The sequence below is a fragment of the Ambystoma mexicanum genome, chromosome 2q (assembly GCF_040938575.1).
Source record: "Ambystoma mexicanum isolate Mex_15411 chromosome 2q, UKY_AmexF1_1, whole genome shotgun sequence".
In the NCBI taxonomy this organism is placed as follows: Eukaryota; Metazoa; Chordata; class Amphibia; order Caudata; family Ambystomatidae; genus Ambystoma; species Ambystoma mexicanum.
In genome coordinates, this window is record NC_090924.1 from 877,631,074 (window position 1) to 877,653,516 (window position 22,443).

At 46.2% G+C, this 22,443-nt stretch overlaps 1 protein-coding gene across 4 annotated transcripts in view; it reads right to left on the bottom strand.

Annotated features, from left to right (window-relative positions):
- PDSS1 (decaprenyl diphosphate synthase subunit 1) overlaps positions 1–22,443 on the bottom strand; it is a 664,271-nt gene that overhangs the window by 69,088 nt on the left and 572,740 nt on the right. The gene's annotated exons all lie outside the window — the stretch shown is intronic.

The following is a 22,443-nucleotide window of genomic DNA, read 5'->3' on the forward strand; positions in this document are numbered from 1 at the left end:
TGCACAGAGGCATACAGACAAACCCAAGAAGACTCCTTGTACAATATTTCTCTCCTCAATCTCACATCTGTGGTTACTAGACGGCACATACAAATATGAAATTAATCAGAAAACCGATACAGTTTTAGTGAAAGATTTCCTAATGTATGAACATTAGTACGTTTTGAATACTTCATAGGTTGTGCATCACGAGATGTGTTGAGATTTACTGAAAAGATGGATGTAGGTAAAAGAAGTCTACGTTTGAGAGCCAGAGCGCCATCAAAACAGTCAGAAAACACACTTCGAAACACTGAGCTTAGACCCCAGGGAAGAGAGGAGGCCATTTTAGGCCATTTTAGAGGGGCATGGGATGGAAGGGAGTACGCCCTCACAATCATTGTTCAACTCCCATCATTTATTTTTGTTTTCCTTTTCAATATTGGGTTCTTAGTTTATGAAAATGGCACATACAAAAATTGGTATTTAAAAGATCAAAGCGTGCACAATTTCTGCAACTTGGTTTAAATACCACCAAATAGAATATATTGCCTCCAGGAAGAAAGCAGCACATTTTCAAATCCCCATATCCAACCCCTCACAGTAAGGGGAATGGATAACAACTCCTAAAGCACCCACTCTTGTCTGGGAAGGAGCACTGAGGAAGGTGGAGCAGCTTCCCCAGGGAGATCAGCTTCCCCAAAGATCCTTACGTATGCCTTGGTATGCATCCCATCACACATCTGGGGTATCCAACACCCGACTGCCTTGACTTGTGTGAATATCAATAACTGATCACTTCAAACCAGACTCAGTTAGGAAACCTGGAGCATACAAAATGGAACCTTTTGCAGCACCAAATCTTTACAAGTAAGAAGCATCTCCTTTCATTTGACCATATAGCTTGGGTGAATGTCCAGAACATCAATATTTCGTTCCCCAACCAGTACCTGCAAACAGGCATCTACAAGCCTAAATCGGAGGATACTTCGTGGAAACACTGCTTCACCAACATGCTGCTCTAGAGCAGCATACACATCTTTCCCTGTGAACCCCAAGATTGCTACTTTGAATTCAACATGTTTTCAACATTTGTGATGCCAGAAATAACAGAGCTCTGTATTGTATTCAACTGCACCCCCAACCCATCAAAGCAATCCCCACCAACTCCAAAGCCAGCACTCTCCACATCTAGTCACTGCCTGATGCCCCCAGAAGCACAACTCACCCAAACAATGCATTCAACTCTCCTCCTAAAAGGGTTACCTCTTAAATATTCTGTGTAATTTGCGTCCAAACAACATCCACCGTTTTCTCTGCAACTCAGGTTGAAGCCTTGTTGTTGCAGCCCACAAATCATACATTTGTGCCAATTCAACCTTTATATCTTGTCTAATGTCCATCAAATGCAGATCAGATTTTTTTTGGCAACTAAAAATGACAGCCTAACAGTTTTATTAGATTAGATTATTATTTAACATATCGGCCACTAAGGGCAGGACCATAGTGTGTTATTAGGCATTTCTCATTATTGAATTATAAAGAGTAGCCCTAATTATAAAAAAAATCTACATTTATCATGAATGCGCGTCTGGCCACTGGAACAGTATCAAGTCTCTTTTTTTTTTTTTGGGGAATTCCGTTTTTGATATGCTCAAGAAATACACTGCCCATAGTAATCCAGTGGAGCCTTATGTAGCAACATCAGAATTACTATTGGTTCTTTTATTTAAACAAATGAGGACCAAACTAAGAGAAAAAGACGGAATATATATGACATGAATGTGTTTTTAATCTGCCCCTTTAAGAAGTTGCAACAATTACAGTTAATCACAAGAAAGAATAGCAATTAAAGAGTTAGCAATTATGGTTGTGAAATCACATGCAACTTGTCAAAACCTATCAATACATTTTATAATAATGGAATCATAAATATTGTGTACAGTATTAATGTTTCCTTTCAATGTTTATTGATTAGATAGGAAGGAATAAATAGTGAATTAAGGCGTGGAGTAGTTAATTATACTATTTTCAAATCTATGTTTCAAATCAGCCTGACAATGTCCTCTGAAGGGACAGAACAACTGGTGTGTGCTGTGCACTGCTGGCAGCGTCTTAGACCGCCCAGGTTTCCTCAACTTGAAATATAAAAAAAAAAGACATTTATGACACGAGAACGAGTGCCCGGGCCTCTTTCCTTTCTCAATATATTGAGAAAATAATATGTAATTTTAGGTAGGGCATTAGTATCTTTGTTGTACTGTAAATTTGACTTTTAAAAGGATCTAATTTATAAAGCATTGTATTAGGATGCACTTTACGTTGAGTTCAATGATTAGGAATCCTGCATAATGCTCTAAGGTTTTTTATGGGAACCCATTTCCTTATATTATCTATTTGAATTAATTAAAACATAAAAAATGTACATAGTTTTCAGAAGAGGAGTCAAAACAGCTTAACACAATTACATCTTGGCATTAACTCTGAGACCATTTTCCCCCCATTAAATGTGCCAACACTCACTCTTGTTGCACAAGTAACCCATCCTTCAGTGGGTCAAATCTTAACTTTACATGGTATTGCATTTACTCACAAAATCACGGAATTGTTACCACAGCAATCTTTACGTTGAGATAACTGCTTTAGCGTTAACTGAACCAGGCTGCCATTTTAAAAGTTAATGTATCTATGTTTTAGCTGAATATTTAAAGAGCATGTGCATCCATGAAAGTACCACTGCTGGAGAAAAACTATGATATGGTTCATTAACTGGAGGTTAACCAGATCTGGATGCCTTTGTGAATTGAGACTATTTTCAACCAGGAAGTGTGGTCAAAGGCAGAGGTGCTTAGCTAGAAGGCGCACAACCCTCAATCCGACGACACCTGTCAGGGACAATTGGCAAAGGAAGAGATTACTTGAAGGAAAAATCCACACAGTAGAAGTAGAGTAGAAAAAGGAAAACATGTCTACTGGGAAAGCAGAACAAAGAAGACAAACTGCTTTATAGATAAGGCACAACTGTCAGAATCATATGATCATGTATATAATGCAATAGAAAGGGGTCTTAATTTTAAAATGTTCGTTGTTTGCCGTTTGGGAAACCTTTTTGTGTGCAAAGAAGGGGAATGTTAGCGGGAGAATAGGGAGAGAGAGACTTGTGCGAATCCTCAAGTAAGGATGAGTGCAAAACGGAAGTACTTGTTTCGTGTGTGCTTTGTGGGTCGGTAAATTTCTAAATCGTTACTGGAGATGACACTTGGATTGAGTAAATCGGGAGGGGGGCACATGTGTTAATGACCTACTCTACACAATAGTAGTGAAGGTCAAGGAGAGTGGGTGGCCTAGAGGATGCATGGTTGGTGGAAAGGTATACAATATGCAAGGCCATCAAGAATATTTTAGCTGCAGCGTGTGCCACACGCCATGTATGTAGTGTAAGGTAGAAGACAAGCCACGTAGGTTAACGAGGAAGGGGTTTCAGAATTGAAAGGCGTTTAAATGCCCATGGATACCTGACTGTACTTTTTATTCCTGTCGTGACATGGGGGTGCGAGTTCTGGCATGTTCCAGGTGTCCTATGCCTGTGCCATGCCAGAGGTATCAGAGGCCTTGATGTTCAGTGTCTGTAGTGGAGGGCACATTGTTGATACCGACCCATTAGCTCCTGAGCCCACAGAGAGTAACAATGCTAGAGGCAAGGACTTGGACATTCCATGTCCTTTACGGAGGATGTTGCAGTGGCGCTAGTCTATCTGTTCTGTGGTACTCTAGGAGTTGCCTTGGATTTGTCTGCTGGTGAGGAAGAGGAAAGCGACCCAATTTGGTACAGCCACATGAATGAACATATCAATACAGCCTAGGGAATAGGTACGTTTTATTGGGATTTCCTGGCAGTCATGCAAGGTTCTGTGTCTCCAGGGTACGGATTTACTTAGGTTTATTTGCCAAGACTAAGAAGGAAAATCCTCCTTGGCATGTCCTGTTAAAACCTGGAACTGTTACTAGAGCAGAGTTTCCGGATCAAAGAGTTCTGGCAGGCGGCTGTGTGATGAACATTTCCACAGTGGTTCCAGGGCCCCCATCATGAAGGCACAGTAGCTGATAGTTTCTTCACACCCCTCACCAAAAACCTCCATAACTATCTTCAACACACACACACACACACACACACACACACACACACACACACTTTATTTATTATTATTTATTTATTCAGATTTGTAGTGCGCACGTCAGCCCGGGGGCATCGTGGCGCTTGTTACAGACATATCTTAGTTACATAGAATACATTATTTACATAAAATACATTATTTACAGTGGCAAATATGACATTTGTACAAATTTGCAATGCAGTATATTTACATACATTCGCAAGTGTCACATATTATTGTGCAAGGAAAGAGGTTTTCAGTTTCCTACGAAAAATGGGGAGTGAGTTCTCCGCTCTAATGTCTGCAGGAAGAACGTTCCAGGTCTTGGCGGCAATGTAGGGGAAGTTTAGGCCACCGGCTTTGGCTTTTTTGATGCGTGGGATGTAGAGTAAGTTGGTGTATTGCGTCCTCGTGGGACGGGAGGAGGAGAGTTTGGAGATGGTCTCAGATAGGACAGGGCGGAGAGAGGCAGGCATTTGTGAGTGAGGGTGAGGATTTTGAGTGTGATCCGCTCTTTGACCGGGAGCCACTGGGCTAAGTGTCTGGCATGGGAGATCTGCTCTCTTCTTGGGATACTAAGAGCAGCCCGGAGAGCATTGTTCTGCGTGACTTGAAGTCTGTTTAGGTTTTTTGCTGAAGTGCCTGCTAGGGGGGCATTGTAGTAGCCCAGTTTGGCTCCAATGGTTGCTCTAGCTATAGAGAGGCAGTTGGGTTTGGAGAGGTATGGCTTGATGGCGTTTATGAGTTTGGTGGTATGCCCAGAAGAGGAGGTGATTGCGCTGACTTGTCTGGTCATAGATAGTGAGGAGTCTAGGTATACTCCCAGTGTCTTTACAGCTGTGGATACGGAAATGATGGAGTTGTCAATGGAAAGTTAGCGTACAGTTTGTCCAGTTTGTCTAGGGTGCTCTGTTGACCTAATATCATTATTTTAGTCTTGTCTCCATTGAGGCAGAGGCCATTAACTGCCATCCAGCCCTGGATGATAGAGTAGATCGTGTGGAGTGCCTTGGCGTCTTCGTGGTATGATCCTGAGAGGTGTAGAAGTACTTGTGTGTCGTCCGCGTAGTTGTAAAGTGTGGCTGCAGTGCAGGATCCTTGAGGGACCCCGCAATGGATTGTCGTGGGAGTAGCGTTGGCAATGTCCAAGAAGACTTTCATGGCTCTTCCCTCTAGGAAGGAGGTGACCCAGAGAACTGATTCTTTAGAAAAGTTTGCTGAGTGTGTGAGGTGTGAAGTGAGAGGCTTGTGGTCAACCAGATCGAAAGCTGCTGAGAGATCTAGAAGGAGCAGAAGAGCTGGCTTGCCTTTGTCCATGATTTGGGTGATCTGACTCCTCAGATCCACCAGGGCTGTTTCTGTGCCGTGTCCTTTCCGGAAGCCTGATTCCATGGTCCCGAGGATGGAGTGGGTTTCCAGAAAGTGTTGGATTTGGTAATGTGCGGCTTTGTCCAGTAATTTCAGGAGGAATGGCACTGTGGTTATTGATCTGTAGTTGTTGGGTTGTAGGGGGTCGAGGGTAGTTTTTTAAATTTTTTTAAGGAGGGGCCGGACCCAGGCCTCTTTGAGGCTAGCTGGGATGATGCCCGTTTTAAAAGATGCATTGATGAAAGCCGTAAAGAGCGGCGCAAAGCAGTCTGTGCAGTTTTTGACGAGTTTTGGTGGGTAAATATCGCCTTTACAGGGGGAGGGTTTGAGATTTTTTACTAAGTTGATGACTTCTGGTTCAGTGACGTCCCTGAAGGAGACGTCAGGTATGGTGGGCTTGGACGAGGTGGGTGGGGCGTTGGTAGGCTTGCTTCCTGTCTGTTGAGGTAGTGCTTTGCAATGGTCTTTGATTTTCTTTTGGAGAAGGTCAATTTTGTGTAGCATGGCAGCTTGAATGCTGGCACACCAAGCTTCATCTTTGATTATTTGATCAGGTGTATTGGGGGGTTGGGGAGTCAGATAAATGAGCTTGTTGAAAATGGTGAAGATCTCTTTAGAGTGTGATTTGGCATTACAGATTTGTGTGTTGAAGGCGTTAGCTTTGGCAGCGGTGATAGCTGTTTTGTATTGGCGGGAGATTAAGCTGAATTTGTTTTTGGTACTACTGCAGGGGATGGATTGCCAATTTTTTAATGCCGCTCTTTTGTGGGAGCGCATTGAGTGTAGTTCTTCAGTGAACCAGGAGTTGGTATGTAGTGATTTCTTTTCTTTTTTCCATTCGAGTGGTGCTATTTCATTGATAGCTTTGGTGATGACATCTTTGTAGATGTCTGCTAGAATATTGGGGTCCTTAGCGAATGAGGGTGCTAGTTCGGGGGTGTTGAGGTAGGGGCGCAGGTTATCCTCATTGAGTTTTTTTGAACTTCTGACTTGTGCAGCGATAGCAGGGGTCAGAGTTTTGTAGTTTTTGGTGATAGGAGTAGAGAATTCGATACAGTTGTTGTCAGTCCATGGCAGTGAGGAGTTAGAGGTGATAGTGGAGAGGCAATTATGGTCTGGGATCCAGTCTAGAATGTGGCACAAGTCGGAGCTGGAGGTTCTCCTTGTAGATGAGGGCTACTCCGCCTCCTATTCGTTCTGGTCTGTCTTGTCCGAGTATGGAGAAGCCAGGTGGTAGTGCAAGTGCAACGGTGGGGCCTGATGCTTCATGTAACCATGTTTCTGTGATGGCTAGTAGGTCAATGTTATTGTTGGTTATGAGGTCATGAATATCGGATGCATGAGCTGGGAGGGAGCGGACATTGAGGAGGGCACATTTGATGTGAGGTGTGTGTGGTTTGTTTGTGGAGGTGTGGGTGGTGGACGTGTCTGGTATGGTATGTGTGGTGATATTGTGGGGTGTGGTTTGGTTAGTGGGTGGTTGTTTGTGGGAGAGTGGGTGTCCAATGCGAGGGATGGGTATGGAAATGGTGCGGGAGCTCAATCTACAGTTTCTGTATTCTATGGGAAGGGGTTGTGTGCTGAATTTTGTGGTCTGTGTGCGAGCTCTAAGTCTTTCCAGTCTATACATTATTGCGACGCAGGGTGCAAGGGGTGCGTCTGTGCAAGGTGAGTGAGTTTGTGAGGTATCCGGGGCAGCAGGTTGCGTGGGATTAGGGATTGGGCTAAGTGGCGTGGGTGCGATGGGACGGATTGATGTGTAGAGTTGGAGAGCAGTGAGTGTTGCAAGGAGGGTGAGCAGCGTGGTGGTGGCAGCAGCGAGCTTGCAGGAAGCTATGGGCATGATTGTATGCTGGGTGGGGCTGTGGGTAGAGGAGGGCACAGTCAGGTTGGGTGGCCCTAGTGGGCTAAAAAGCATCCTAAGGTACTTAAGAGATGTCAATGTAGCTTGCGAGCAGCAGGAGGCACAGGCAAGAGCGCAGATGAGTGACCAAAAGGCACAACAAAATTACAATGTGGTCTCTAGACGACCATAGGGCGCAATCAATAATGGCAGGAGTGGCCTATAAGTGACCATAAGGCACAACAAAATTACAATGTGGTCTCTAGGCGACCATAGGGCGCAATCAATAATGGCAGGAGTGGCCTCTAAGTGACCATAAGGCACAACAAAATTACAATGTGTTCTCTAGGCAACCATAGGGCGCAATCAATGCACTACACTACAGTTGACTTGCTTGGGACAAATGCACAAGTAGTATTGCATTAAGGTTATAAACGTTGACAAGTAAGTACATTTGTATACACAAAGAAAGCAAGTATGTAATAAAAACAGTAAATCCATAAGTTATAGTGGGAAGCAGAATTCAATTACACAATATAGGAGCCTAACCTAACAGGTAAGTAAGCCTGTGTGTGCCCAGAAAGGAGAGCAGGAAAGGGTTAGCGCACTAAAGGAAACCGGGCCAACAGGGATTAAGCTAATTTAGAAATCAGGAACTGGACCTGAATAACTTAGTTTGCCCCTAGGAAGAGATAGAAGCAGCATAAAACACAAGGGGTTGCTCGGACACCATGGTTTTCTATGTAGAGTGAACTGTAATAAATTCTAGTAACCTATAGAAGAAATCACTACTAGATCCTTCAATTTTGATTAACTAGGAAGAGCGCCAACATCAGATACCCTTCCATTTAATTTGACTGCTCACCTCTCTTGGCCTTACGGGTGGCCTTTAGGGTATCAATTTTGCAGCCTCTTACCCTTGCATACACTTCCATTGCCCTTGCAACCTTAGCGCCTCCTACAGGACCAATCCTGTGGTTTCTTTATCCTCAGTTACATCCTAAAACTTGTCTTTATACTAAAAACTCCAGAGCCCTATGGGGGACCATGGAAACATGTCTCAGTTTAGATGAATAGAAGCAGGGGAAAAAGCCTCTCCCTCTCTGTTCTTTAACACAAGGATTGCCCCCAAGGACTTGCCGTACATCGCAGCCCGAAGTCACGTCCCCTCCACTACTTGGGATCACGACTCCCTCCATAGGTGAAGCCCACAGGTGAGAGGGTGCAGGTGCTCGGCGCCAGAAGGGGATAACGGTAACCCTGCAGAGCCCTTAAACCAGCACTGGAACAAAAGAAGGAGGCCCGATGGCGGAGATCAGCAATGTGTGAATTTTGACCAGGTGAGGGGTTGTATGGTTGTGAAGACCGTGAAGCTGAGATTGTGGGCTAGGGTCTAATCTGTGTCATTTACCCACAACGTACCATTCTTTGATCCGACACCCACCCGACCACCCTCCCGCTTTATTTACAAATAAATCCATTTTTCACGTTTCCTAAGTGTATCATTATATAATTCCATCATGGCAGATTCTGCAGCACCAAAGTGGAAAATTCTAGTAGTTAAACTGAAAATGTTAACATATCCCTCCCTGTCTTACACAAAAGCTGCTGATACAAAAAAAAACTAACAGCCCACCAAGACTCATGGCCGAAGCCTATTTCTTGATAAAGGAAATTAACCAGTTCTTGGGAGGTAACTTGGGGGAAGAGGGGATGAAGGCTTGGCAAATAAAGAGCTGCAAAAGGACACCTTAAACACAGATAGCGGCACAACCACCCATAGAAATACCCCCGGGTGCAGGGACACTGCCAACATCACTGATAACATCATTGGGAATGGCAAAGCAGATAATGGCAAGACAGGCCCATTATCAGCCACTGACATGGGTTGGGGTGTCCCAATCACAGTACCCCTTAAGCCTTTAATGCTCAAGGGGGACGAATGGCCCATATGTCTCTGGCAGCGCAAAGACTAGAATCAGTGTGGGTGATGACAATGCAGCATTATTACTGGTTGCCGCAGCTAAGAATCAAACAATCACTGCATTACCAATTTGCCCACAAGGGGATGGGTTGCCATCCAGGCACAGTGGCACTTCAATCATTTACATCACCCCCGGGCATTACTGGCACCATTTAGGTCACGGAAAATATGGATAACGCGGGCATTGGGGATAATCTGTGGGCCGTCGAACGCTGAAAATCCTCTTCATATAGGACCAGCTTCAACTAAGAAGGGTCAGGCCAAGAATTAATCTTGCACCAGCGACTGCTGCTCATCCAAAACACCCGCCGTACTGACTACACAAACCTCAGGTCCAGTTCTTACGGGGGCAGCTTTGAACAGTGGCTGCAAATACAATCTTGTCCTGTCCAAGATAGCAGTTTTTAAAAGACTGCTCGTGACGCTCCTCGAAGTCTGTGGAATAGGGGGCATAACAGGAGGGGTGACAACTGGGGAGATTGTACAGAGGACCACCAAATTAATGGAGAAGACATACTGCCCCAATCACGATGTTCATACCAACTCCACAAACAGGATTTATTTGGCTGGGCCGAGCTCTTCCCTGGCATCCAGAGTGAGCACTGATACTAACCCTGTTTCAGCTGCTAAAGGGCAGCAGACCGCAAAACATCCAGACCCCACAGCCCTTATACTGTCAACAGGGAAACCTGCTGTACAATCACTACAACAAACAACTGGATGCGAGGCACACTGTGCACCCAGAGTCACCCGTATAGATGCCAACCCAGAGTGGCTTTGTATCTCCCAACTCCTCGCACCACAGCCTATTCCACAGGGCCCACAGAGTTCAAACAACAAGAGGGAGCAGCAAGGGGATGTCTGTATTTTTGCACATAGTACCCAAATTGGCCCCTAACTGCTCAGAGACCAAGGAAGCAGTCAACAAGCTCGTCCATTGGTTCTGCACGGAACATGGCACAGTGATCCGGGAGGACATCTCAAATTGCACCAGACTCCATCATCAAGGGGAGAGTACTTTTGACTCTGTTTGGATTGAGCTCAGAGAATGGCCAATGTCCTATTGGGCATTGATGCAAGGTTTTATTTTACCTAAAAACAGAATGCCAGAAATCAGATCTTACTCCCAGCCTAATTGCTCTTGAAACTAGATCCCACCACCATGTGCTCAACGGCACCAATGTAGTGCTGTTAGGGCTAAGAACTTTGGGTAAATCCAATTGAGTAAGGGGAAACATACTTTGGGGCATCTCAAACTGTTCCTCACTGAGAGATGGGCACATTCACTAACTGGCAGACCAAGGGGCAACTCTGATGTACCAAAATGTTTCTTCCTTGGAATGAGGAGTATTTATTTTTATTGCTTAGTTATTTGTGGAAAGCACTTTTATGGCTTCACAGCCAAAATAAAGTTATTGATGATGATGATGATAAATACCCTTTAAGTCACTTTCAAGGATTTTACAAGTTTTGAAAAGTTGTTCCACAGGAGAAAACGTGTCCAAATCATATAGGTCTGCTTCAGTTGTAGGGAATGGTTGGGTACATTCTCCTTTGTTCCCACATGTGCATCAGAAGAGGTAACCAGCTAGAGAAGATGCCAGAGGTGACCGCCAAGAAGAGTTCCAGCCCAGTGTTCAAGAACTAGCAAATCAGGAAGATCTGGATGAAAAGAGCATCAAACCCACTCCAGCCCACAATGTTAAAATATAGAGAGAACCTCAAAACATCTCCCCCGCCCCAAATCCATGGGGACCCTGCAGTCGGAATCTGTGGTGCTGTTTGCAGAGAATTCAATCAAGCAACAGCAGGGGATCTAGTGACTCTGGATATTCAGTTTAGATCCCGCTAGCAGCGGTTAGGGGCTCTGTGTCGATGAACTTGTACCCACAACCTAGCAAAGATCCAGACAAATAGAACACAATGGAAGAGACTCCTGGAGAGGCTAAACATGAAGTAGAGGACTCTGCAGCGACAAAGATGGAAACAGGAGCACACAAGAAACTTACCGGGGTTTCAGGTCAGCTCAGTCAAGCAGAATACAGCAAACCAGAAAGGAATTGGTCCCATGTCGAAGGCAACCCTAATATCCCACGACCGAACTGAATTACAGCCACAGCAAGCATCTGGAGTTCCACATCTGACCTGCATGAGCTCAACAATAAATCTCCAGACAGGCATACAAAGATTTTGGTGGCCGATCGGTCTGGCCTTAAAAAACACCAAACACTCAGGGGCAATCAGACACTGGATCCAGATAAGGAGCGTACAATTCACCGGTGAACACTTTCATGAAAGTATAATAACCGTCACCTGGTTCATACGGTTTTAACATATTGGTGGATAGCCTGCTGTTGCAATTGGTTTGCACATTAAGTCTGCAATGAGAGCCGTGTGGCCTCTCTCTCAGCCGAGAGGCTGAGTCCACCAGGCCTTCTTTGAATGGGAGTCGCGTGTGTTGTAAACTAGCGGCAGACAGCGTTCACGTGAAATACTCAATTAAACGAATATCGCATCCTCAATGCGTGGAGCCTTGAGTAAGTGAGTAGGTTTGTTATTCGGCCTAATCATTTATTTAAAATCATAAACTGTACTCCTTTAATGGTGCTTCCCATGGCCAGTACCCAACATCCCATGGCCTCCGGACGTGCTGAACAGTAAATAACCCCACAGATCAGATAAATGAGCCCATATGTAATTTGTACTTGCCAGGGCCATCATGAGAAGGTTTCACGGGGTGAAGAGGATGGCTGCAAGCCTAATCTTTGTTCAGGGAAAGTCAAGTTTAAAGTGTGCATGCGTTTCTTTTGTTTTATTCTCAAAGTGAATAATATGGTAGGTGTTGGAGAGAGAGAGAGAGAGGAGCCAGCAGGCCTGTTGCTCAGCAACCCCCTCCCCATGAGCCTACTTTAACTACATTGGCCCTGCATTTGGGGTGGGAAGTGTAAGTAGGGCACTAGAATAAGTAGATCATTGCGCTGATCAGTGGAACTAGGCGTGGGACCCTGCTGCCAGTGATGGGGTTCTAGAGAGACTTGGCCTTCCATCTCAAACTGAGTTATACAGAAACACGGTAAAACCCAGGTCACGTAGGCGTTGAGTCAGCATATATATTTCACAACGATTAAGTGTGTTTGCAAGGATTTAATCCAGTCGGATGAAGTGGATCATAGAGGTTGTTTTAATTAGAATAACAGCCAACACATGTTGGGGGTCTTAAACTGTGTTGAAAGCTTCTTGACCCATGCACATGAATTGTCACGTCTGTCTGTGTTAGCCTTTTACCTGGCTGGCATGTGTCTGCAGCTTTTTAATTTCCGAAGTGCAGTGAAGGCAACCAAGGACAGTGTCCGGGCCTTTCAGCCTTTCTTAGTTGAAAGAGGCCTCGAGCCTTGAGGGGGCATCAGAAACAGCCCTGATGTTGCCAGTCAGCAGACTTATAACACAGCAATATATTCCTTTCTAGATCACTTTAGTTCTGGGACTTTAAATGTGTGTTCTTTGCAATGCTCGCCTTACAGGTTGTTTGCTAAAGCCCTTCCGGCGTCCCTTCCCCTGGGGTAGACCCATCCCTACAGATAAGGGGTGTATCGGTCACTTTTAATCCCTAAAAATAGGCAAATGCTCCAAAAAATAAAAGTATGGATTAATAATACTACCAACAACAAATTGAAAATGGACGCATAGGAGCGTGTGCCCCTGCTTTCACCCACACAGCTAGCTCCAGGATATGTTTGGATCAGAAGTATGCATAATCCAAGAGAAAGAAACTATTACTACTACTGCTGGATCCGAAGAGGTACAAATGTATCTTTGAATGTGAATGAATAGGTGCAAAGAAATATTTGGTGTGAAAAACATACAGCTCCAACATTTTTACTTGCTTATAAAATACTTCCATTGGGATGGGACTTACTTGTTTACACCCCAAAAAATCATTTTACCCCAAACAGGGAGTAAAATACTCCCACTTCAAAATCTTATCTGGAGCACTGGGTAGACCAAAGTGTTATCACCTCGTTGCCTTTGAACACTGGTTCCAACACATCAAGTCACTTGCTGACAAAGAAGGATTTATAGCCTTTCAGTGGGCATTTAGTGTTTCAGCTCCCTGCTGGATGTCTCAAGATAAGCAGCGGCTATAAACCATCAGCTGGATTTATTTATCTCCATTGTAATATATGCACCCGAGGTTGCCTCAGACTGTTTTCCGCTCTAAGCACGGTCCCCCACCCCCAACCATAATGTTGAAATGGGCCCCCACAAATCTTCAGAATGGCCTGAAGGCGATTCTAGAACCTGCATCCTCAAGGATGGCAGCTTGAGAACTGAGCTCCTGTGCCCTATATTCATCTCCCATATACATTCATGATTGTTGACATCAATCTTTCTGAAACAATCCAACCAGCTAAGAGACAGAAAGGTGCAGGAGACATTACTGAGAGTGGGAGACGAGAGGACTGCTCTCAGTCTCCCACTCCCAACTGCTGGAACATTTCACCAAGGTGACTGCTGACATTGAAGAGATCAAATCAAAGCTGTTTGCTTCAGAGGAGAGATAATGATCTTTGAGGATTGAGCAGAGATGTTTTGGAGAAAAGAAAAGCATTTAACATGGCTAAGGAGAAAGCAAGAGGCAAACACTTGAAATATTTGCTGCAATTTTTAGGGTTGTTCTGGAGGGTCAGTTTCACTCTTTTGTTGACCATCCTGGGGCAGAGGCTTTCTTATCTGATCTGGATCAAGAACCAATGGAGGAGTCTGTAGCAAGACAAAGGAATGTGACGTTAGGAAAGAAAAAGAAATGATGAAAATCGGATTTTATTTCTTAACAGGGGATTATGACGTTGCTTGTGTGTGTGTTTTAGATATTATTGGCTACAGTTGCTGCCACTCAAGTTCTTTTTTAAAGCTTTTCATTTTAATTCATATACAATAATAATATTGATTTCTCTAACCGTTAAACCGTATGGAATCTAGGCTCAGTTAGTTCGGAGAGAAACATTAAAGGAATGGACGTAGAGCGTGCCCGGGCGTATTGACGAATACAAGTAACTTGGAGGCCCGGAAGGAGGGACATTAGTCGGGCTTCAACACTGCACTACAGGTGATGGCATCCGGGTGAACGCTGGGGACCAGTCGATGCACTTGAGTGGATTGGGGCAAGGGGATTGCCTGTGTATAAGGACCCGCGTCGCTGGCAGTGAAGCGTACTACAGCACATACTCAGCACAGCAATGATGATCACGCAATACGAAAACTGCTTAGCGTGGGGCGCACACACAGAGAGAGCTCATACAGATAAGGCATTGTATTACTTGCAAAAGCATTAGATCTCGCGTTGGAATGTGTATCGCTTGCCCCTTGTTGCTCTAACCCATATACTGAACAAACTGTATAACCCATAAACTTAATGAATTGTCACATGTATTCGCAATGGTATATTGTTTCATGTTTTTTTGAAAATGCAGTTTTATTGAAATTCTTTGGGTTATGACATTAATAAAATCATGCAACCACAAAAATAGACTCAAATGCAATCACAACCTTTCCCCTTGCCCCCCCCTTCATCCCCCCTCCCTCTTTCCGTCATGGATCCTGAAATAACAATTACGGCAAGGGTCCGACACAGTCTGTTATGATACATTGCAAATAAAGGGTAGTCCTCATACAGGCGCTCAAAATGTGGGGCCCGGCACACCAGGATTGAGTCCTCCACCTCGTCAGGCCCCCCAATCCTTGGGGTGGGGTCCTCCGAGGCCGGTATCCAAGTCAAGCAGTCACTCCAAAGTGTTCCGTAGTCCTCAAACTGCGCTCCCATATTTATCGAAGAAGGGGCGCCATAGGCCCTCAATATTGGTCTTAGATTCATCAATTAGGTGGGTGAGGAATTCCATGTCATATATGGTGTGGAGTTTAGTAACCCACTCCCTTTCCCCCAGAGGTCGGACGGCCTTCAATTTTTTGGGCCCAACAACATCTGGCAGCAACTAGCATGACCTGTAGCATGTGGTCACGTGTTACTTTTGGGCCTCCCTCTACTTCAATGCCAAACAACACTAACCATGGGGATAGGGTTCTCTCAATTTCATCCACCTCCTTTATCCAGGACAGGACCTCGCTCCAATAGGTTTGCGCCACATGACATTTCCACCACATATGCATTAAGTCCCCCCCTTTCAGTGTGGCATTTCCAGCAGTGTGGGTCATATCCCTTCCTCATCCTGGCTAGCCTCTGTGGTGGGTAATGCCATCTGTGGATCAGTTTCAGCGATTGGCTTGTCTACACATTTTAGTCCATCTCCTGTCAGTGATGGGCGTACCTAGGTATTTTCCCCATTGTACCTGGGCAGGAGGGGGATCCCGTGGGGTGGACAGTGTTAGGCAGAAACCTGTGCAGTTCCCTTAGGGACCACTGCAAAAAGTTTAAGACTACAGGAGTAAGCAGTAAACCCAATTGGTAGCAGTCTGCACCACCCAGATTTACCTGGTGGCTTTGGCTGGGCAGTCAGACTTCTCTCAAGAAGAGTTAGGCAGTATATAGAGTATACACAATAGGGCTGAAAATACAGTAGCACAAGCAAACACTGACCAGAGCTTTGGTATAAAAGTATATAATTATTTATTTAAAAACACACTTGTAAAAATACACTGCACTAATATGTCAAGCAAGTTCAAACACAATCACTATAAGTATATACACCTCCCTAGTTAATTATTCGACAAGTCTAGGTTAAGACACCACTTATTTAACAAAACAGAGGTGAGCGTGTAACCGTAGATGGCACTCCAATAATTTGTTTAAAAAGGGAGAGAAAAGGCAGAATAGGAAAATCACACAGTACCAACCCTTAAGAAACCACGGCAAGTCAAGAAAGGCAGGGTCTAATGTATAGCAAAAAGTTCACAGGCCAGGCCCACTCTTGGAGAGAGCAAGGCGGAATGTGCCCAAGATCACACAGTGGAAATGCACTCAAAGTCTTTGCAGAAAAGTCAAAAGAGGTTGGATCAAGTCAGAAAGGTAATGTTAGCAGGTCCAAGGTCACCCCAGGATAGAGAGTCAAGGATTTACGGGACACCTTGGACAGTCTGTTGCAAGGGAGACCAGGCGGGACTCAGTACCTGAAATGGTGAGAAAGCTCCAGCGGGGGCAGTTGTTCCTGGCAGCGGTTGCAAGTCGGAGCTTCATCCAGGGGAAGAGATGATCTCGACATGGAGGAAAGCTGGAGGGCGTTGCACTGCCAGGGAAGAAACCAGCCGCGGAGTTTCTCGGTTAAAAGGTACAACCCTTTTATTTGCGGTAGTGGTGAAGCGTGGCTATCCGGCCGCCGGGGTGCTTGGCACGGGCGATTCGACCACGAGACGATCCAGGAAGGCAAAAAAGGCGAACTGGTTGGTCCCACCAGCTCAAAGGGAAGAAGATCTCCTCTGTCATCGGGGAAGTGGCGAGTTCGTACAGCAGGCCTCCACCGGTGGTGTCGTTGTTGTAGATGGCTCAGCTTCTCCCCTCTTCGGATTCTTTAGGTCCTGTGGCGACTTCTGAAGTTCCAGTCCCCAAAGCCCTGCTTTTATGCAGCAAAACCCCCATTCATCAGCCTAGCTGTCACTCAAACATGCTAAGTGGTGAGTCGGGCGGCTCACCACTGGGCCAATCACACAAGAGTGCGACTTGAGTTGCCAAGGCAACTCAGCCCAGGGTGCCTAATGCCTCTCCCACACATCCTGTTGACCCCAGACAGAGTGGCACCATTTGGAGGGCTTCTGTGGAGAAGCCCTCCAAAACGTGGAACAAAGGGCTCGACTTGAGTTAGAGTTTCAGAGGGGAACACAAACGCCATTTTAAAACCGAGTCCTGGCAAAAAGACCCAACCGGGGAATAAATATTAAATAAATAACCTGGCGGTATCTTTAACATTGCACCAAAAAGTGGTGCGTTTAAAATGAATGGGAAAATCCCATAGGAAATATTCCGGTGGAATATTTTGCGTGGTATCCACTGCCACCAGCCAGAAACTCGACAAGGGGGGACTGGATAGTGCCCCCTTGGAAAACAGACCCAGGGGCAATCGAATTACCCCTACCAGTACTTCCACAATATGATGGTTTGTACTGATTCTGTTCACAATTTGAGACTAGTAAAGCCAATGGTGACTTTACATGCCCTGGGAGACAGTAGTCAGTCCCAGGGTATGGAGTCTATGTTTGGGGGTCACTTTGACACCCCTGTGTTACTGCACTGAGGGTGCTGTGTAACGCACATACCAAAAACACATGAAGCCCTATGGAGTAAAAGACCCCATAGCCCATAAAACACATTACATAGTTAAAGGACATTCTCAAATCATGCCTAAGAGTGGGAGAAAAAGAGTCTCACTCTAAGCAGGAGAAAAAAATAAACCCCAAAAATCCAGCAAAGCTGCTGGGGACTCACTAGGTTTGGGAAATTAGCCTTAACAGAGAATTCTCCCTAACAGACAACAACAAAAGGCCATAGAGCCTGGATATGACACCTTTGGTTCCCTTATATGTGATCAAGAATTTGTCGAAGTCTGTTAGGTCCCTCCTAAGAGTGTCCCCCCATCTGTTTTCAGTAAGGACCCCTTTCAATTGCAAATATCGGAAAGGGGAGCGGTTGTTCAGACCCAAGGCCTCTCTCAGCTCTCTGAGGGATATAAATATTCCGTGCACCCAAAGCTGCCCAGCCCTGCTAAGACCCGCTTCATACCATTGTTGGAAGGCTAATGGTTCATCGATTCCATCCATGAGTGGAGGAGCCCAGATACAGCTTAGGGGCGAGGGCCACATCGTGAGCCATCTAAAGTAACCCCCCTCTTTCCATATGGACCACAGTACCCCCAATACTGGGTGATTCAGGATTCTACTCGGGATGCGTTCTTTGGGGACCCACAGCCATTCGTCGAGCGTAACCAGGGAAAGTTTATTGTCCATTGCTACCCACTGTTTCATTGGGCCCTGCACAAAGTGGTCAACCAGGATTCACAGTTGGGACGCCTTGTAATATGTTTTTAAGTCTGGGAAGTTCACTCCACCCTCATCTTTGGGCCTTGTCAATATATCATAAGCGATTCTATGGGACTTTCCTGCCCAGAGGTAGCGCAGGAGAGCCCGTCTGACCTCAAGAAGGAATGGCTTAGGTATTTGGGTCGGGAGCATTTGGAATAAATACAGGAATTTAGGAAGAATCACCATTTTAATTGAATTGAGGCATGCATTCCAAGATAGGCTGGATTTTGTCCATCGTTCCATGTCTTGTTTAATTGCCGAACACAGGGGTGGGTAGTTGGCAGTGAAAAGATCAGCTATGTTCAGCAGTATTTGGATTCCCAGATGACAGAGTCCCTCTGCCTGTTTACAGAACGGGAGGTCCTCAATATATTGCCTCTCTACCTCATTGAGCTGCCCTGCCATAAATGCAACAGACTTCCCTAGGTTTACCTTATAACCCGCAAGGGCCCCATATCGTTCTAAGCTATTCAGTACCTCGGGGACTGATTGGGATGGATTGGTAAAATATAGCAGCACATCGTCTGCAAATAGGCTCATCTTGCAGTTCATTTCCCCAATCTTAATACCTTTGATTTTTTCGTTCCCTCTAATCGCTATAGCCCACGGTTCGATCACTTATGCATATATGAGGGGGTATAGAGGGCACCCCTGCCTCGTGCCCCTTTCCAGTGGAAACTTTGCTGATTCACCACCGTTGACCACTACTCTCGCTGAGGGGTTAGAATAGAGGGCGGAAATCCACCCTCGCCATTTTGGCCCTATCCCCAGGGACGACATAACCCCCTCCATGAAAGACCCGCTCACCCTGTCGAACGCCTTCTCCGCATCCAGGGATAGGAGAAGAGCGCCCTCTGCTCCGACTTCCCTCAAGCTTAATGTGTGTATGGTTTTGTGCATACTGTCAGCGCCCTGCCTGTTGAGCACAAAACCTACTTGGTCCGGGTGGACCAGGTCGGGGGAGGCACTTCTCCTGGCGTGTAGTCAGAATCCTGGCAAAGATCTTTGCATCAACGTTCAAAAGTGAGATCGGTCTGTAAGATCAGCATTCTGCGAGGTCCTTACCAGGCTTTGGTATCACTGTGATCATGGCCTGCAAGAATGTCGGCGGGATGATCTCTGGGGTCCTAATTTGGTTGAATAGCTTAGTCAGCGGTTGTATCAAAACCGATTGATATTGTTTAAAGAAGTCGGCTGTGTATCCACCCCCCTGGGGTCTTGCCCACCTTTAATTGCTTAATGGCCCCTCCACCTCTTCCTCTGATATTTCCCTTTCTAGGACCCTCCCTCTCTGGTTCTGTGAGTTTGGGAAGAGGGTGATCCTCGAGATATCTTCGGATCTCATCCGGGGACTCACCCTCCTGTTTAGTGTACAGTACTTTATAAAACCCTGCAAAGGACTCTATTATGTGCTCAGTTTTAGTTTGAATGTTACCCACCCTATCCCTGATACCCTCAACCAGTCTATATGCTCTATTTCCCCTCAGTCTGTGTGCCAGAAGGGTCCCGACTTTGTCCCCCTTCTCGTCATATCTCTGCTTCGTGTACCTCATTTTTTTTAACCACTTCTCCAATTAAGACTGTGTGTAGAGCTTGTCTCTTTTCTCTCATTTCACTCAAGAGGGTTTCACGATCTACATCCCCCTTAGTGAGCCGTGCCCTCATGGCCCGTAGATCCCCCCCCCAGAGTTTGGATTCCATTAGTGTCCTCTCCCGTTTCCTCCTCGAGCCCTCTGCAATAAGGAGGCCCCGGAAGGTGGCCTTTGCCGCCTCCCAAACTGTAACCATTGGTGTTTCACGCGTGTCATTTGTTGTAAAATAAGCTTCCATCTCTTGCCGTAAGAATTCTTTAAATACCTGGTCTCTCAGGAGGGTGTCATTACAGTGCCACCTGTATGACTTTGTGGCGCCTTGCAGTCGCCAGTCCATAACGAGTAGCTTGTGGTCCGACCAAGTGACTGACTCGACTGAGGGGTTTCCAATGTCCCCTCCTCCCTCTTCTGATACCAATATTAAGTCAATTCTAGTATATGTTTGGTGTGGGGGAGAAAAAAAGGTGTACCCCCCGGGAGCTTGGGAGCACTTTTGCCACACATCTACCCAGTAATATTCCTGTAGGAGATCCCTCATGGTGAGGTTGTCCTTTGTGGGCTCCTTTGCCCCTACCCCATTAGCAGACCACCAGTCTAATCGGGGGTCCATGATGAGGTTAAAATCTCCACCCAAAATCGTTGCTCCCTCAGCCCATCTGTCCATAACCTTAAGTACCCTATGGATAAATTTGACCTGACCGAAACGGAGTGCATACAGAGTGGCCAGTGTGATTCGCCTGCCCTGAGATAGCCCCTTGATCCCAAGAAATCTACCCCCGAAACCCCTTTTTGTCTCCACCTCGGTGAGGTGCATTGATTTGCCAAGGAGAATGCCCACTCCCTCCTTCTTGGCAGATTTGTGTGAGGCCCAGAAGTTCCTGCCCATCTCCTTCCCTTTTATCGTCGACTCTGCCCCCCTCCTGTTGTGTTTCTTGTAGGAAGAGGACTAGCAGTTTTTGTTTGCGGAACATGTTGCTTGTGAGGGAGTGCCTGTTCTGAGAATTTAGGCCCTTTACGTTGAGCGTGCCAATCCGGCTTCAACCATGATCGTAGTTACCCATGCCCTTAAGGATTTCAGTGTGGTTCTCCTGGTCTGTCTCCTCGCATAACTCTTAGATCCATGACGTGATGTTCCCCCTGTCCTTTACCCTCCCCTTACCTCTCCCCCATTCGCCACCCCCCTTACCCATTTTACAAGGCGTTAGTCTCCTTCACCCAACTAGCGTTGGAGTTAGTCAACAAACCACCAGGGTTACTACCCTGGGAGATTCAGTGGTGATGGACATTCCCTCCTGACTCCATCTCGGGAACATTCCCAAATTTCAGTTGACATCGGGGTCGCAATAAAGGCTCCCTACCTTTATTCCCCTCCGTACGCCCATAATATACAATCTGCCCCCCCCCCCGCGATTATGAGCCCCCCCAGCAGGATAACATTCCGTGTGGGTCTAGAAGCACCCGCTAATCTCGGGGGCAGAGTATAAAAACTTTAAAATATGTTAGTTCTCAAGCCTCCCATCAGGTAGCTCTACAACTTTGTAACGTGCCCCTTTGAACCAAAAACCAGCCAGCTGTGGCAACATCCAGGGTAACTTTCATTTTCCCCCGGTTATTAAGACCCTCAGGGGATCGTATAAGCAACTTCATTACAGTGGTTAGTCTCATGAGCTTCCCCGGAGTTAAATCAGGACCCTGCGGGGCCCGGCTGAGATCCCTGTCGCCTCCACTCTGTTCTCTGGATGTGCCCGGGGGGTCCTCAACCAAATCACCAATGGCTCTCTGGATGTCCTCCTCCGTTACAAGCCGATACCTCTCACCCTGCCATTCAAAAGCCAATTGGAATGGATGCCCCCAACGATATCGGACCCTTTTCCCCTGTAGCCATCTGGTGATGGCTCCACATTTTTTCCTCATCTGGAGTGCGAGTGCCGAGAGGTCCTGGAAGATTGTCACTCTGGAGTTCCCATATTGCATGTCTCTCAAGTTCTTCGCCCTTTCCAAGATCCTGGCTTTGTCTCTATAGTAATGGAATCTCGCCAGCACCGAGCGCGGGCCCCTTCTGCCTCCACCCGCCCGATGAACCCTGTCGATCAGGACCGTCTCTCCAGAGTCAATTCCCAGGACGATCCTGATGATGTCCTGTACTTTGCCCTGCAGGCCCGCTTGGGTCTCCCCCTCTGCTTCCACCAGGCCAAAGATCCTCAGGTTATTTCTCCTTTCGCAGTTTTCCATGTCGTCGGCCATAAGGCAGAGGTCCTCTTCGCGGCATTGAATCTCGCCTCCATCTGTGTTTCGACTCCTCGACAGTGGATGCTTGATTGTTTTCAACCCCCTCCATTCGGTCCTCCAGCGTGGAGACCTTGGCTGTGAGGTCGGCCAACTTGGCCCCCATGTCTGATCTCATCCCCCTTTTTTCGTCAAGGATCGTCTGGATGTTGCCCTGAATGGCGTTCATGTCTGGAGCCGGGGTGGAGGGGGCTCCAGTTTCCATCTCTAGGT